Genomic DNA, 9,358 nt, shown 5'->3' on the forward strand with positions numbered 1-9,358 from the left:
CAGAGATTATGTGATTGTAAATAAACTATAAATAAACAATGCAATGTCTTGATCTCGGTCTCCATGGTTCCATTCAACTGCATTTAAAGTCTGTTTTTATACATCCTGTTGTTTTTGCACACATTGGTGAGCGGAACATCTCAGTAATAGTAACACAGCGTTTAAATATAAAGGGTCGCCATAATGTCTGCCTTCCCTGCAGACTGTTAAGTCTTCAGAAACTGATATATGTGTAGGGATCATCCAAGTTATAGGAGGTGCATGTCTTTTTGCGCGATGTAAGGCCTGTAACATTCCCTACACAATGTGGATGCAAACACTCATGTTAATGTCATTGCATAACGAAATATGTTAGATCACAATTTATTACGCAGATACTCAACTAACAGGGGATGTTTCTCAGAACTTTGACTAATGTTGCGGCAAGGTTCTCAACAAATGTTCATTCAAAGTTATCTGTTCTTTAATAATGTTCTCAAAATGTAAGCACCAAAACATTATTTATGCATCGTTCATGGAGTGTTTTTTCATCTAACACTTTATAAATGTGAATACTTCAGAACATTTAGAGAACATTCAAAAGTAACAATTCCATTACATTTGCAAAATGATCAAATGGAATGTTACATTAAGGTTCCAATAACTAAGAAAAAACGTTTTTAAAAAAAAAACTGGTCGTTTTGAACATTCAGAGAAAATCCACAAATAATGTTTTCATAACTTAATGGGAACAGTAGTAAAAAGTTATTTTCTGCAATGGTTACTAAAGGTATTTAAGGAGCGGTGACGTAAAGTATGGCCAGTTTTCTCTTGCAGGGCAGGTCAACTTCTGTCATGGCACAGCAACAGTTGTTATGGCACATTCAAGTCATGTCAGAAAGATCGTATTCACACGTTAAACAACACATAAACATCAATCCAAAGTCATAATTATTATGAGTAGGAAACTCAGTAGGAAATTTTTGGGGGGCATGTCAGTGAAATAAACAGCATCTGTATGGATGGTATATTTGTTCAAATGCATGAAATTATTGTTTTACAATTATTGTTACTACACAGTAAAAAATATATGACCAATAAGTTTTGACAACATGTTTTTACATTGCTTTAACTCATCAAAATAAGTTAAGCAATTTTCAAAATATGTTATAAGTTATACAAGATTCAACTAATTTATTAAAGTCAGTTTAATGTAATTTAAGTTGAAATGACTCAAACATCAAAGTTGATTGTACTTAAAAATTTAAGGCACCAACTTTTTTATCATCAATCCTTTTTCCAAAACATGTTATGTCTTACCCTGATTCACTATGGTAGCATATTTTAAGTTTTTATATTTTAGACCTGTCGGGATGGTTTTCACGGAAAAATTAGGTACAGATACGTCACGCCATGTCAACGAGAACGATTGACATGGATCAGCTAAATCTCCAACCTCCGGGGAATCATCTTTTTTAAACAAACGCTTAACAGAGGAGAGTCTGCTGGGAAACAGAGAACACACAGAGCTCGTAATAAAACCAGAATCAACATGGGCTTGGGTTTCCCGAGATGGCGAGGACTGAGGGATTTGAAAGTTGTGAAAGCGACGCGAGATGCGTTTGTATAACTCAACAGGTGAGTAAGGTATCTTATTGAACAGATACATTGCCATATTATGTAGCTCTCTAACAGAGTTCATTATAAAGCATTATCTATATTCATCTGCACTGTCACGCAGAGCCGAAGCATTACGTTATTCTGCAAAATGCATGTAGTTTTGTTTTTTAATTGCTAGAGGGCCAATAGTTACATGGTGTACCTTTAAATAAAAACATAAAGCAAAAACAAACCCGATGCACATTCTTTATTCGTCATTTTGTAGACAAAATCTTGTTGAATACATCAGCATCTTGCTCCGGTGATTTGAGCTCATCTGAAGTCGTAATTATGACTTTACAAGGGCAAACCCTCTTTTGGCATTAAAAAACTACTGTCAGGATTTACTAAAGACGCTGCAAAATTAGCACTGAAAAGGCATGGACAGGGTTAATTTTGCAGATGACCTTATTGCATGCATTTATAGGAGTTTCCTTTTCAGACACAACATTTATGGGAGGAGTGTATTTAATTGAATAATGCAAGGTGATTTATTAAGGTCTGAGCTCGTCAATTTACTGGTATTTGCGCCATTATTTAACACCCCCCAAAAAAGCATGTCTTAAACCAGAGGCTAATTTGCGCTGCTCTTGGTAGATTGTGTTGGTCATTATGGAAATGATCCGAATGAATCTTGTGTTCTTTCATTTGTGTGTCGTCAGTAGATAACATGCAGAACTTTCCACTCCCATCGGCACTTTTGGGGGATTATGCTCTCACGCTAATTCACCTTGTTTAGTAAACCTGGACCCTAAATGTCAATGTGTCCCCTAGCGCCCCCTAGAGTGCTGAGACTTGTTGCCTCCACAGCAACATAAAAATATGTTGGCCAAACATTTTCACCTCTATACTTGTGTGAAGCAACATTTTGTACTTGATATCCAGTGTAATTCTCAGCCCTGAAGCAAGGTCAGTTGAGAACAAGTTGTTGGCCTAGTCAACCATGTTCCACAACCACCAAAATCTCTTCATCTCTTTCAGTTTTTACCTCTATCTCAGATCTGTGGCTGTGTATTCTAGGCGGATGCTCTGCAGCTCACATACAGGCTGCACTTTTCCTGTTGTGCTCTACTGTAGTGAACTACACCGACTACAAACCAGGAAAGCTGATCTCAGACCATCCTCAGAAAAATAGGTCAATACGCATTAGCCGCGACCACACACAAAAGTTCCTTCACTTGGACTTTAGAAAACCATCAGTACGTGTCCTGTCTCTCTCTACATGTGTCTGTGAAATTTCAGCTCAAAATACCCCACAGATAATTGTTTATAGCATGTTATACCACTTTTTGTGAAAAGTGAAAGTGAAACGTGATGACCAAGTATGTTAACCCATACTTGGAATTTGATCTCTGCATTAAACTCATCCAAGTAAACCCATCCAGTGCACACACATTAGGAGCAGAGTAGTGAGTAGTGAACACACACACAGCAAACGTGGATACACACACCTGGAGCAGCAGGCAGCCTTGAGTGGCACCCAGGGAGCAATTGGGGGTAAGGTGACTTGTCATATTCCTGCCGGTACTGGAATCGAACCAGCAACCTTTGGGTCACCAGTCCAACTCTGTTACCATTAGGCCATGACTGCCCCTTTTTGGGTGTGAGCACACTGTTTTTTTTGTGTGTCACTTCTCATCTGTGCAGAGACGGAACGACAGAACAGTTTGCATGTTTTGCTCCAACTTTTGCCATTGCATTAGAACTGGTTACACTGTCGTCACTTGAAAAACCAAATGGCGGCACCATGGGTGGAAACGTGCAGATTAAGGGGCGGTAATATTATAATAAGATCCCCTTCCTACGTCAGAAAGGGAGTGAAATCAGATCGTCTTATTTTTTGATATGCTTGCAGAGAAAGGCTTACCAAATCAAAGTTACTGGGTTGCCACTTTTCACGTTTTCTGGGTTGGTGGATGCACCGGGGACCCGATTATAGCAATTAAACACAGAAAAAGTCAGATTTTCATGATATGTCCCCTTTAATATTCACATTACGGAGCACCACAACAACACACATACTTCAATAGTAGGAACTATCAATGCTAATCGCGGCTGCGTTGACCTCTTCCACGAAATGTTACTAAACTAAATCCATGTCGCGGTTACATCACACCAATGTCAAATTCACGCCATTCTATCGACACAAATGCTTTATACCTTTATTGACAGATTTTTGCTACCCTTCGGAGATCATGGTGTTAGCATTTAAGCACTTTAATGGCAGTGAACAGTCAAAGTGATTAGGCAACAAGGGTGATAAGGAGTGAAAATAGATAAAGGCTATTATGCCCTTCGCCCTGAGGAAATGAATCAATATTGTGTAGTGTTATGGATGAAGCCTGTTAGTCTAATGCGTATCACAACAGGCCCCGAAATACTCCTAAGTGCTTAAATGCCTATTGAGTTTGGTGCAGCCCACTCCTATTTCCTGACCATATGATAGCCAGTGATGAGAAATAGAGAGAGAGGGGGGTTCCTGTCTCCCTGGATGAGAGGAATAGCAACATGAATCTCACTTTCTGTCATCCACGGTGGAAAGAGAGAAATGAGAGGGCCGTTCCTCGGGTCATCGCTTCTCAGACAGAAGATGATGTCTGTGAACCAAACGCATGCAGGTCATTCTCCTGTTCAGGTGTGAATAATAACACGGTTGCCCTCTTAAAAGTAAAGGTTCAGAAAGGGTTTTGCATCCTGAGAGCACAGGAGATGTTTTTCAAAAAGTTTCAGTAAGAAAACCATCTGTGTACTTGTGCTCTAAAAACCCAGAAACTAATAGACTCTTATGAAAAATGGATTCTAGATGGCAGCAAATAAGGTTCTTTGGCTTGTGGAAGCCTTTTTTTTGCTGATTAGAAACCTGTTTTTTAGGTTTTATGAAAACAAGAGTAAATTGTCATCATTCAACACATTTACTTCCAGGTACTTTCATTCATGAAGACAAGCGTTTTTTTCCTTTTTATAAAAATAAATAGCATAAAGAGTTTTTCCCAATAAGACCAGAAGCGTGCACAAAGAAGGTAAATATGGTCAATTTTGATTTAATGTTGAGCATAAACCCAAACACAAAGAACTATTTCAGCATAAAAGGGCTTTAATATGATTTTAAATTATTAATAGCATAACCGCCTTAGACAGCAAGGCTTTTATATGTCAAACATAACAGAAATAAACACTAGCAGGTTGTTCCCTTCACTGAAAAGCACATGAAATAACACTTCATTTCAACATTTATTCTCGTGATCCAATCCTATCTGCCCGGTTTCCAAAGTTATCAAGACAATTTCATTAAGTTACTGCAACTTAATTTTTAAAGAATTCAATTAGCGCAGAAATTTGAGTTTAAATTACACACAATATTAAGTTAATGTAATGATCAACATTATTATGTCAACAGCGCTCAACAAAATGTTTGCAACTTAAAAGGTTTAATTAAATAAATAAATTGCAACCATGCATTTATTTAAGTTATGGTTATGGTCTCCTGAATTATTTTTTAGAGTGTTTAAAACTATTACATAATTTATTCACCCCAGGGTTATCAATCAAACCAAAACTGAGAAAAAAAACATTGTTACTTCAAATAAATTAGCTGAAATTAAAAAAAAAATAGCTAGTTGCCAAAGCAACATTTCATATTTTCATTTAATTTAACATGATGTACTAAAACACCTTAACCAAAAACTGAAATAATTAATAATTAATAAAAACTACAGTCATAAAAAACAAAAACAAAATAACTATTAAAAACGACAAAAAAACAACAAAATGACAACAAATTTATCTAAATTTAAAATGAAAACAGAAAGTACAAGAGTAAAAACTAATTCAAAATATTTTTTTAAAACTATAATAGTATCTCAATGGTACACTGACTGCCCCTCATGTAATGTCAAACCTGTATGAAAAGATATTTTGAAAAATGTCTCAGTGTTGTTTCAGACTCTATTAACTTTCATTGTGTGGCAAAAAACATATTGACATATTCTTTAAAAGTAGGGTTTTTGGTTCTGAATATTTTTACACTACAAGGAACCTTCAGATGTTGAAGGTCCAGCACACCTCAAGCTCAACAGTGTATAGTCTAGTTACGGGTTAAGGGTAGTTCAAGGAACAGTTCACCCAAAAACCTGTTCTGTGGAACAAAAATAAGAGTTTTTGAAGAATGTTCATAACCAAACAGATGAGGTGAACTTTGATGTAGTCGTACAGGTTTGGAAAGACATGAGGTTTTCATTTTTGGCAAACAAGATGACGCACTGAAGAACCTTAAAGAAGAGCTTCATGTTTCATTCATTTTGGGAGATCCCCCAACACTTCTCAGTACAGTTCATCCGTTCCAGAAAACATGTTGACCACCCTGCGTAATTGTCACGCACACGGCGGGTTTCCATTCGTTTGTACACCTCCTCTTGCAATGCGTAGTGTTAATTATTAAGGGATTTTCATACAGTCAGTGCGTCTGGTGCCCTAAACCCTCCCTCCACCCGCCGTCACACATATTCCACTCCAATCCATAGGGACTGTTCATTTTTCCCTCACTCTCTCTCTCTCTCTCTCTCTCTCTCTCTCTCTCTCTCGCTCTCACACTCACTTCAGCTCATATCTGTCTTAAGATACAGAAGCTTACGAGTGTTACTTGATCCTGAATCTACTTTGACATCAGCAGTGGCAAGAGTGCATGGCGCGCATATTAAACCCACAGCGCCTACACAGAAAGCATATATAGAGAACGAACTGACCCATTCGTGCACCTTTAGTTTAACCCAGAGAGAGCAGGTTTTGCATCCTGCTCGACAGCATGACGGTCTGTCACGTCACGCAACACAGACGAGGTTGGTCATGTGGTTAAAAAAGCCTGTCTGTAAGGATGTGGCATGTTTAATATATTAAGAGTCAAGCAACCGAACAGAAGAAAGCTGCTGGTGGGCCCTAAAGGGCCATTTTGAAAGTCTTGATAGTGTTTGGGTTTATTTTACATGTGGGCTTAATTGCATATGTGCGAAAGAGGGGTCTGTATTTGTACAGTGGCTTACATGCATCTTGTTCAAATTTATATTATTTTTTTGGAGGATGTGCGAGTGGCAGTGCGGGTTCACATGGTGCCCAATGCAAGGCAAAAACATAAACAAAGAAATAAAGTGTTTAAAACGTACAGCTTCATTTTTATACATGTTTGTCTAGTTTTTGATTGGAGAGAAAGGTAGCCTGGGTTAAAATCCTGACCTGATATAACAATGATAGTAATAATAATAATAATAATAATAATAATAAATATATAATATTAATCAATAATCTGTTCAACTGCAATGTTGCTTTATTAAATAAAAAAAATATATCTTGTGAAATATCAATAATAATAGTAATAAATATTATTATTATCAATAATAATAATAATAATAATAATAATTAATCATGTTAAATATATTAATACTTAATTATATTAATATGTATTACATGAGAAATTATTATTTCTTAAATAAAGCAAAATTGCAGGTGAACTTGAAAGACATCAGGTTTGATATTTTGATAATAAATCTTTGTTTTGAGTGACATGAGGGTGGGTACATGATAACAAAAGTTTCAATTGAAAGACTACACGAACTGCCCAAACTATGAATGTGAACGGTTGATTTCTGTCCTAGTGCTTTTTAGACAAACTTTTTTTTCAACCAATAACAATACAACTTCTTTATCAGGCACAAATATTATTTACTGCTGATGACTCGAAATTTTGCTGCTTTAATTTCCATTATAAGGTGCAAAAGACAGTTCATCAGTCAGTAAACCCTCAGTAGAGAGCATATCTCTCTCATACACTCACACACACTGAGTTTGAGCTGCAGAGTAAGAGGATTTCATTCATCCATATTCACTGTATTGGACAGACTCTTGCAGTTTCTCGGTCAGCGTGCGCTGGGGGGGGGGGCATAAGCTCTTGGTGTTAAGTCACTTTCTTGCTTAAATAAAGTCTGTCCCGCTGGGTCTGGAATAACTGAACAATTAGGGATCACACAACATTAATTCCACTCTCAGAATGAAGACACTACGAAAAGAGCTGCTTCATCACAGGTGCAAAAAAATAATGAACTAAACACACTTTAATAATACTAACTACATCAAACCACAACATTTGACAGTATAGTAATGCCATCAGATATTAATATAGATATTGTATATACCATTCTACTAGAAGATGACCATATTCAGTATCATATTTGTCCAAAAATACATTATACCTACAAAAAACAGAATGGTACCAACAGGGTTTTTGAATATGTACTATGGTACCATGGTATTTTGGACATGTTTTGTATTCTAATTACTATGGAGTACCAGATCAAATATTATTAGTTAATATAAATATTTCAAAGCACCATAGTATTGCCATAGCTGTACCATGCCGTCACAGTACTTGTTTTGAAAGGGATGGTAGAGCATGGCATTATAAATATACGTAAATATACATACATAAAATATGAAAATATACATAAAACCATGGAAATACTCAAAAGATGTCCAGAAAAACATGGAAGAACCATGGAAGACACATTCGCAGAAAACAAAATGGTACACCCAACAAATCAATGGGGCATATCCAATAAATGATGGTAGTCCATATGGTAGTCCCACCAAAAAACCTTGATAGAACCATGGTATCATAACCACATAAAAATAGGTACTTTTTGGTAGTTTTTATTAGCAAAAAAAGAGCAGAATTTCACCCTGAACATTCATTCAAGATGACACACTTTACACCATCTTTACCTTATTCATTTACTCTCAGTATCTTCCCCTTCACCACCCCTCTCTCAAGAATATACAGAATCAATAAGAACATCGATATGAGCTCAGAAATTGGATTCAATGACTCTTGAAAAAGACCTCAGCACAGCCTTAATCGCGTTTTACACTGACCGAGGCTGCTTACAGTCTGTGAAATATCTGGTGACTGAAACCAAACTAGGCTATATAGAACGTTAGTTATATAAAGAGACACATAATAAGAGTCTCGTAAACTTCTGCTCAACAACCCACCAAGCCAAACACTTAAAACGCGTCCAAACGACGGACAAACCCCCTCAAAGTTCGACATGTAATGACTGGGTCAGTGAGGGAAAGATGAAGCGCGCCTACCGTGCGTTTGTTTCACAGAGCCAGAGAGAGTGATGCGGCGCGCAGCATCCCTGCCATCCTCAGCGAGAAGAGAAGAGAAGAGAAGAGAGGAGAAGAGAAGAGACTTCTACTCCTCAGCTCTCCTCCAGTTCACACAGCTGCAGGCTCAGGCTCACTATCATGGCTGCTCTTCTGCTCTCAGTTCATCTGCTGTACACTGCCGCCTACTCTCTGATTGAGTTTCGAGAGCGCAGAGACTGCGATGATCGCTCACTTTCTCCGGGCTTATGGATGGACCATGTGATGATGAGACTCATCCCTCCATCTGCGCGAGCCCGATCAGCGCCACCCAATGGAGAAATCATGCTATTCATCGTGTTGGGCCGCCCAATGGAAAATGAACCGGCCCAGTTCTGAGAGATTTAGCAGCGAGAGAGAGAGAGAGAGAGAGAGAGAGAGAGAGAGAGAGAGAGAGAGAGAGAAAACTCCTCCATTTGAACAGGTTTCCTTAACATTTGAAGTAGCCTGTACCATTTAGATTTAAGATTTTTATATATTGCTTTTTCATAGGGGAGAGTGGAGTGGCTTTAAGGTTTGGCGTTGA

General features: G+C 37.5%; 1 protein-coding gene across 1 annotated transcript in view; it reads right to left on the reverse strand.

Annotated features, from left to right (window-relative positions):
- LOC143722656 (uncharacterized) overlaps positions 1-9,056 on the reverse strand; it is a 53,234-nt gene extending 44,178 nt beyond the window's left edge. Inside the window, exon 1 of the mRNA XM_077214130.1 lies at positions 8,776-9,056. The gene's annotated coding sequence lies outside the window, so the exon portion shown is untranslated. The remainder of the gene's footprint in view (positions 1-8,775) is intronic.
- Positions 9,057-9,358: the final 302 nt, after the last annotated feature.

The sequence above is a fragment of the Siphateles boraxobius genome, unplaced genomic scaffold (assembly GCF_051911475.1).
Source record: "Siphateles boraxobius isolate OS27281-9 unplaced genomic scaffold, OSU_SipBor_1 68, whole genome shotgun sequence".
Lineage (NCBI taxonomy): Eukaryota > Metazoa > Chordata > Actinopteri > Cypriniformes > Leuciscidae > Siphateles > Siphateles boraxobius.